Source organism: Muntiacus reevesi, chromosome 2 (assembly GCF_963930625.1).
Source record: "Muntiacus reevesi chromosome 2, mMunRee1.1, whole genome shotgun sequence".
NCBI classification, from domain to species: Eukaryota; Metazoa; Chordata; class Mammalia; order Artiodactyla; family Cervidae; genus Muntiacus; species Muntiacus reevesi.
Window position 1 is genome coordinate 19,862,251 of NC_089250.1, and position 8,963 is coordinate 19,871,213.

The 8,963-nt window shown below is 40.5% G+C and overlaps 1 pseudogene; it reads left to right on the plus strand.

Moving 5' to 3' along the window:
• The first annotated feature begins 3,925 nt into the window (after positions 1-3,925).
• LOC136157114 (vacuolar protein sorting-associated protein VTA1 homolog pseudogene) lies at positions 3,926-5,377 on the plus strand (annotated as a pseudogene).
• Positions 5,378-8,963: the final 3,586 nt, after the last annotated feature.

Consider the following 8,963-nt stretch of genomic DNA (forward strand, 5'->3'; position numbering starts at 1 on the left):
ATGCTGTAGTCCATGGGGTCCCAAAGAGTGGGACACAACTTAGCAAATGAAAAACAACCACCAGATTACCAATGTCTAGCACCTTTACCATCCAAAACAGTTCACTGTGCTTATTGCTGAGCTTAATTAAAGTTCTCCACAAAGTTATTTCTCCATTTATACACACTTTCAGTCTGTGTGTAAGGCCCTGCGATGCCTAGAGACTTGACTGATCATTGTTGGCTCAATGCCACAGTATAGCTCTGGAACCTGGTGTTTCATGCTCCTGTGACCTTCATAGAGATTTACTGCCCAAGTACAGTGAAGTAAGTATGCAGCAACTGATACCACAAATGGCCCCCTTTTTAACATTCCTGTTCACACTAATGACCAGGATGGTTCGCCTTATGTGGAATGGGTTGTGATATACTTTTAATGTCCTTCCACAAGCCCATGACCTAGAAAAAGCCTGGCTCCAAGATCAAGTACTAACCTTCCACTATATTGGACTTACCTGGTGGCTCAGATGGTAAACCCTCTGCCTACAATGCAGGAGACCCGGGTTTAATCCCTGGGTTTGGAATTTACCCCTGGAGAAGGGATAGGCTACCCACTCCAGTATTCTTGCCTGGAAAATCCCATGGATGGAGGAGCCTGGTAGGCTACAGTCCGTGGGGTCGCAGAGAGTTGGACATGACTGAGCGACTTCACTTTTACTTTTTCACTTTCCACTCTACGGATGGCATCCACCACTGGACCCAAACAAGTGTACTACCCAACAAGGACTGGATTCCATGATGACCCACATGTGACCACATTTGAGTCATTAATGTGAAGATGGTACAAGGACCTAGTATCCAACTGAAATCCTGAGGGGCAAAGTGGAAAGGGGTACATTGTCTCATTCCAAGCTTCAAGGAACAGAGGTTTTCCCTTCTCTATCCCCCCAAAATACAAAGCAGGCCAAGCTTTTCTTGAAGCACTCCAAAGTGTCAATCTTATTTCAGTCTCTACCACAACAAACACAAAGGACGCTCAGTATAGGTGTATGAATGTATGTTTATGTGCATGTATATGTACAGATATGTATATACACGAGTTCAACTCCAGGCCAAAATCCTATGTTTGACTTTGCAGGTCCAACCACAGATAATTACAAAGTATCCACCTGACAGTTCTCATGGGGGATACTTCTCACCCCACACCAAATTTGATACATATCCAATGAACTTTAAATACCGAGAGTAGTTGCAGTGGAGGACCAAGGCCCATCCACGCCATGTTCTTATGCATTCTGGATTCCTATACCAGCTTCCTCTATTAGAGGCCTCCCTATGAAAGGGAGAGGGGTCAGCTGATATTTGTACTTTTCAGGTGCCTCTTACAGACCACTTTACTGGGGGAATCTGAAGCTAGTTTTCTTGGTTACTACTCAGTATTCAGGACTTTTACACTCCTAGCCATCCTACATCAGTATTCACAAGGTTATTGGGGCCATAGTAAGGAAGAGCCTTTTGTTTGGGCCTCCCTCAGATATGACATCATCTTCCCTCAGCCCTTACTCCCATCAGTAGTGATACATCTCACCCTTGCCTGTTTTCTTTCTGTGTGGAAAATTAAACAGTGGTAAAGCTGGGGCCTTTCCATTTAGACTTGCTTATCCTATTAAAGGAAGTGAATAAAAGCTTATTACTTTCAGTTTGGCTTCCTCTCTTAATTGACCAAGGCAAAACAGGCAGCTTTCTCTGCCAGATTGGTGCAGAAAACAAAGTAGTCGATAAAGTAAAATTCTTTTCTGGAAGGAGCACTTTGAGAGGTGCTAGGGAGACTCTTTCAGGGCCCAGGGCTGGATCATTTGCAGGAGTTGAAGGGTCTCAGAGGGCACATTGTCTGTCAGGCTAATGTGTCTCCAGAAGAGCCAGTGGACACCATGGGGCTCTCCAGCAGAGTACCACTGTACTGTCTATGTGCCACTCTACTCACATTCCTCTAGGCCTTGCTTCAGTTCAGTTCAGTTCAGTCGCTCAGTCGTGTCCGACTTTTTGCGACCCCATGAATCGCAGCACACCAGGCCTCCCTGTCCATCACAAACTCCCGGAGTTTACTCTAACTCATGTCCATCGAGTCAGAGATGCCATCCAACCATCTCATCCTCTGTAGTCCCCTTCTCCTCCTGCCCCCAATCCCTCCCAGCATCAGGGTCTTTTCCAGTGAGTCAACTCTTTGCATGAGGTGGCCAAAGTATTGGAATTTCAACTTTAGCATCAGTCCTTCCAATGAACACCCAGGACTGATCTCCTTTAGGATGGACTGGTTGGATCTCCTTGCAGTCCAAGGGACTCTCAAGAGTCTTCTCTAACACCACAGTTCAAAAGCATCAATTCTTTGGCACTTGGCTTTCTTCACAGTCCAACTCCCACATCCATACATGACCACTGGAAAAACCATAGCCTTGACTAGATGGACCTTTGTTGGCAAAGTAATGTCTCTGCTTTTTAACATGCTATCTAGGTTGGTCATAACTTTCCTTCCAGGGAGTAAGCGTTTTTTAATTTCATGGCTGCAATCACCATCTGCAGTGATTTTGGAGCCCCCAAAATAAAGTCTGACACTGTTTCCACTGTTTCCCCATCTATTTACCATGGGGTTCTCCAGCAGAGTACCACTGTATTGTCTATGTGCAATTTACTCAGATTCTTCTAAGCCCTGCTTAACTGCAGTTAAGGTCATGTTAGAGGAGCATAGGAAGATTGTGAATCTATCCAATTTGAGCACCAGTCTCTCAAAAATTTGCCTGGGAGAGAAACAGAAATAACTGCCCTCTTTTCTAAGCTTAATGCAGAAGAAGTCCCCTTGAGATTATATCCCTATTCAGTAACTCAGCTGACTTGTATACCAGATCAAGAGTTCACAGTTACTCAACTGATTCTGGTTGTTCAATCAACAGAATAGCCTTGGCAACAGTAGTATCTGACATCATGACTATTGCAAAAACTTGTCCAGAGTGTGGGAACTTGTTAGGCAGCAACTGATGCCACAAAGGCCCTTTTCCATATTCCTCCCAACAGGGATGATTCAGATCAGTTCATCTTTGTGTGGAATGATGACAATTCACCATTCACACACTTTCACAATGCTACTTGAATTTCCTGTCAGCAATATATCACCCGGAAAATCTTCCACTACTAGAGGAGGGGCTTGTCTTTCTACTCTGCTGATAATATCATTCTATTAAGTACAGAGAAGAGAGCTACCCAGCAAGGGCTGAACATCCTGCTGACACACAGGTGGCAACTTGCTGGGCCATTTTTTACAGAAAGCATACAAGCACCCAAGTGAAATTTCTGGGCATGATCAGGATATGGTGTCTCATTGTCTCATTCCATGGGAGAAGACTGCTTCTGACCCTCACCACTCTAACAATTAAAAAGGAGGTCCATGGCCTGATGGAACCTGTCACCTGCCTGCATTCTTAATGCCAACCATTTACAGGGTTACATGAAAGGTCATTTCCTTTCAATGGGGCCACAGCCAAGAGGATGACCTGGAAGCCCTTCAACAAGCCCCAGGCTACCCCCTTGTTTTTTGGCCCCTCTGATCCATTTTGCCTTTTGAGTTAACAGATATCAGCAGCCTCTCTATTCACCGATTGGAGTTTAAGGCAGAAGGACACTGCCAGAGGCATCAGTTGGGAGTTTTTAATTTATCGTCTCTAGGAATAGCTGGCTGAAAGGTACACAGCCTTTAAGAGAAAATTATTAGTCCATTACTGGGCTTTAGTGTGTACTGAGCACATGACCCATGACTGTGAAATAGTCTCAAGAGAAGAACTTCCAACCAAAAGTTATCAATAGTTTTGCTTTTGCTCTCTAATTATTTAAGGGCATTCCCACTTTAGGTCAGTGTAAAATTTCTATAAAAATATGACCAGATAGGATTCCTGGAGATGGCCACACCTGCTCTGCTGCTCCTACAGTTTAGGAGCATACAGCATCATCTTAGGATGGCTCATAAGCTGGACAAGCAAGACTCTGTGGTTTATTACTGTCTTTTCTATGTGATGCCAACTGGAATGAAGATTGAGAGTAAAACTAAATGTCGTAAATTTTTATCAAAGCTAATGGATCAGTTAAAAGTTCTTAAACAGTTGGGTGATAGTGAATGTTACTCAAGAAATAGTAGTTGTTCACTCAGTCGTGTCTGACTCTTTGCAACCCCATGGACTGCAGCATGCCAGGCTTCACTATCTCCCGGAGTATGTTCAAACTGATGTCCACCGAATTGGTGATACCATGCAACCATCTCATCCTCTGTCATCCCCTTCTCCTCCTGCCTTCAATCTTTCCCAGCATCAAGGTCTTTTCCAATAAGTCGGCTCGTTGCAGCAGGTGGCCAAAGTATTGGAGCTTCAGCTTCAGCACCAGTCCTTTCAATGAATATTTAGGGTTAATTTCCTTTAGGATTGACAGGCTTAAACTCCTTGCTGTCCAAGGGACTCTCAAACGTCTTCTCCAGCACCACAGTTTGACAGCATCAATTCTTCAATGCTCAACCTTCTTTACGGTCCAACTCATATCCACACATGATTATTGGAAAAACCATAGCTTTGACTATATGAATCTTTGTCAGCAAAGTGATGTCTGTGCTTTTTAATATGCTGTCTAGGTTTGTCATGGCTTTTTTCCCAAGGAGCAAGTGTCTCTTAATTTCATGGCTGCAGTCTCTGTCCGTGTGGAGAACTATGCTTTGAAAATGTTTTGTATGCAGATAATGAAGTTCATTCTGGGAGATTTCACAAAAACATGATCAAGCCCCGCTACACTGCTAGTCTTTTAACAGACGTCAAAACAGTGTTGGAGAACTCACTGATGAAAATGTATGGAAAGTGAAAGACAACATATAATTGTTTAAAGAATGAAAAGACTTGGGACTGGTGGGACTGAAGAATATACTGATGTTGAAGGAAAATGAAAATATAGGAGCAACCTCTCTGCTCACTCAGCCACCTCAGCCATGATCTTCAACTTAGAACCCAAGAAACATGACATCAGGCAGCTATACTGGAACACAAATTCCTCTTGGTGCCCACAATCCAGCATTCCAGCTAACATCCCAGCAGAAGTTCTTTACAGTACAGGTTTAACAAGTAACACTACCCAGCCTACTCCACAGACTACTCCAGGCATTGATTCTGCACTGTACTGCAGTTTCCCAGGGAGATATACAACTGACATCAGAGGATTCTGCTAGAGCTCAGAAATATAGTAAATATGTTGGCAGAGCTTTGCACTATGAAGATGTCACCAATGCAGTGCAAAATCTAGAGAAGGCCCTCAAGTTACTGACTATAGGTAGAGAATGCAGTCTTTGTACAAAAGATCCATGCTTAAAGAACTAACAGACTAACATGCTTAAAGAACTAACTCAGTCTTCAGCTTATCATGAGCACAGTTTTAAAGACTCCATTTCCACTATCTGTAAGAATGAAATCTGTGTCTGTGTATCAGATTCCTGTTGATGCTTTCAGCAGACTTAACAAATTTTCTTAGTCAATGAGTGGATTCAGAAGTCTCTGGATATATAGGAATGATGTGAGCAAGATCCTAAAAGTGCCCACTGAACCCTGCTTGTTCTAAAAATGAAAACATACATCTATAAAATACTTTGGGAATTAGCTTAGTATCTTAGTCTACATAAATTAAGGAATCTTTAAATCTATAACTTGGACCAACAGTCCATATTACTTTGCTATAAAATGCTAAATTGAACTTTTAAATAAACACTACCAGAATACTCTACACTAGAGACCATGTTTTTGTTTTCCTCAGAAAAAATGGATATGAATGTCCCAAACTGTTAGATGAATCTGAAAGAGATTTTTAAAATTTCAACTTATATTCATATTAAACATAGATACATTTAAAGTTAAAATGTTCATGGAAGGAAATATATTAAGGTAAAGAGGCAGAATCAGTTTTAGACGTAAGAATGACACTGGCTTGCTAACTGTTTTCCCTTATCCATTGAAGGTGAAGATGAATTGGGATTTGCTTCATAGGAATTTAACCATGTATTAGAGAATGAAAAGAACATGTTTGCAGTAATGCCTGGAAACTTGGTGCTTTGAGATAAGGTTCTTTGCTACTATGGAATAAATTCCAAAGAGTGTACAGCTATGAGTGATGGAAATCATAAGAACATAGATTCTCAGTTGCTAATTGTATAAGTTTTGTGGGAAATTGTGGATTTACAATATCTCCTGCATTTATGCTGTGCAAAAAATAAATACAAGGACTCTTTGAACTAGTTTTTTTTTTTTTAAATCCCAAATACATCTTCATGAACCAAAGAAAAGATCTTCTGATGAGTACAACTAACATTTTTTTTCATGTATTCAAAAACCATTTATTGAATGCCCATTTTGAGTCAGGCACTGTGCTTTTTGCTGGGGATATACTAGCAGCAAGATAGTCCAGGGTCCATCCTTGTGGTACTTGCAGCTTATTCAGAGGTACAGCAATGAAACATAAAACAGTGTGACAACTGGAACAGGTAAAAAACAAGGTTATCCACAATTATTTTACTTACTCATGACACTTTCAGATCCAGAAGATTTTGGTTTCTCTACATGAATTTCTGTTTCTAACTTTAAGTCTTGCTGCATAAACATGGGACTTTCATCTGATACATCATCATGAGCTACATAAAGAGACACATTTAGTGCATTAAGCAGAAAAATGGATCTTGAAACCCCTATATATCAAGTTTATACATGTGTTTACAGTACTTTTTCCTTTTTATAAATATATAAATAAACTACCATCATGCTAGACCTGATATGAAAATGGCGAGAAAAATTTCAATGTGCATTAAGTCTCATTATTTCACAAATGTTTGCTGGTGTCAAATATATTTTATATTAGTCCCTACTTTTTTTACATTATTACAGTTCAGGTTAATATATACTCATAGACCAAATGATGGAAATGTAAATGTAAAGGTCCACACCACATTTTTTAATCACAAAATACTCAGAAACACCTAAATATACTAGCATATAAGATTAATTGAATAACAAGGTACATACTATAAATTAGGGTAATATAAATTATTATTTATATAAAGAATTACACAAAAAGCTATAAAAAAAAAAAGACACTTATAACCCAACTTGGAAGGATTGCTAGACGAGAGGTTAGGTATAAACAAAAAAATGGAAAGAGAAGATATCAAATATTCTACTTTTTAGGAAAGAAGAGAGTAAGAAATAAAGAGAAAATGTAAGACATTTACCTTTAGAAAAAGAAATTCAGGAAAGAGAAAGAGAAAACAATGTATTTGATCACCAAAAGTTGCATGAAGAACTGGTCGCAATGACTACTATTAAATCTAAACATGTTGTTGGCAGTGATGACATCCTCAATACAACAACTGTTTCTCACATTTAATGACAAAGTAGGTAGAGCCCCAGGGATTGCTTTGCCCAGCGACACAAACAAATGATAGAGATTCGGACAGTTTGACACCACTATAAGGAAAGTAATATTGTTAAAGTTAACTAGGGACACCAGCACCTTTTCTGGTGTGTCACTGCAGACCCTCTCTTTCAGAACATCTTCCATGGCTACTATGCCCAAGGAGGATGAAGAATGCAGTAGGTAGGAGAAAAGTCATGTACACCTGAGCCTCTCCTTCCTTTACTAGCTATTATTTGCTCTTGACTGGTCCAATGGTGGTTAGTTCTCAAACAATTCTCAAAAAACTTAGTTCTCAAAAAAATTTTTTGGCTCACCCTTACAGCCACCCGGTAAGGTGCTCTGCAAGCCACTTGATAGTCCCTTGATTCAATTTAAAAAAGTGAGAAAAGTAAATGATGAGACTATTTACCAGACTCACATCTAAATTCATTCTTGCCACTCTACCTGCTCACCTGGCTCAATTAAATCTCCTCATAAAAAAAAAAAAAAAAAAAAAAAAAAACCTCCTCATAAAGTGATATCAACTGGTTCATGGCACAATCTATATGTGAACTGAAAACTTTCCAATCAAAGGAAAAGAAGCTACTGGCAAGACACTAACTTTTCACTAGTAGTCAGAGTGATGTAAAAACGGCAATAGGGTACTTACTCCTGGATCACAGGGTCAAGATCTTTCCCAAAGACATCTATGGGTTTTCTTAACCAACAGTAGCAGGTCTCAAGAAGGAGAGTGACAGGCTCTCCATCAGATATCTGTGACTAGATAATGACCTTTGGGCATAATGGGGTCCACATACTGATAACGCCAATGACTAATGAAAGTAACATTCTCTCCAACCCTTCCAGTGAATCCTGACATGAATCAGAGTGCATCCCCTTACTTGTATCCAGGTCTCTTAACTTTAAAAATAAACAAGACTATGAGTTAGGCCAAGGTCCTTGTGTTCCACTGGGAACATGAGGATGTTTTACAAATCTCCCCTCTCCCCAACATGAGGATGGGGAGGTGAGGAAGAATTTCATTCTTTGGTCTTTTTGGAGCAAGATGAAGGAAAAGTGTATGTGTGTGCGTGCGTGTTTATCCCCAATCCATGCTCAGAAATCCTACAACTGAGGCCATTTCAGTGGCCCTTCATAAAAAACTGAACCTAACAAACTACCAGTACCTAGTGCCTTCGACGGACAAAGCAACTACCCAGAGGATTAAAAGCTCATTATTGAGCTTAATGAAGCAAAAGTTCTCCACAAGACTATTTCTCCATTTCAGTAACCCCATCTGGCCTGTGGATGAGGCCTCAGGTATATGGAGAGTCAATTGATTATTAGAGGCTTAACGCTGAGTGCAGAAGAATTGATGCTTTTGAACTGTGGTGTTGGAGAAGACTCTTGAGAGTCCGTTGGGCTGCAAGGAGATCCTAGCAGTCCATCCTAAAGGAGACCAGTCCTGGTGTTCATTGAAAGGACTGATGTTGATGCTGAAACTTCAATATTTTGGCCACCTGATGT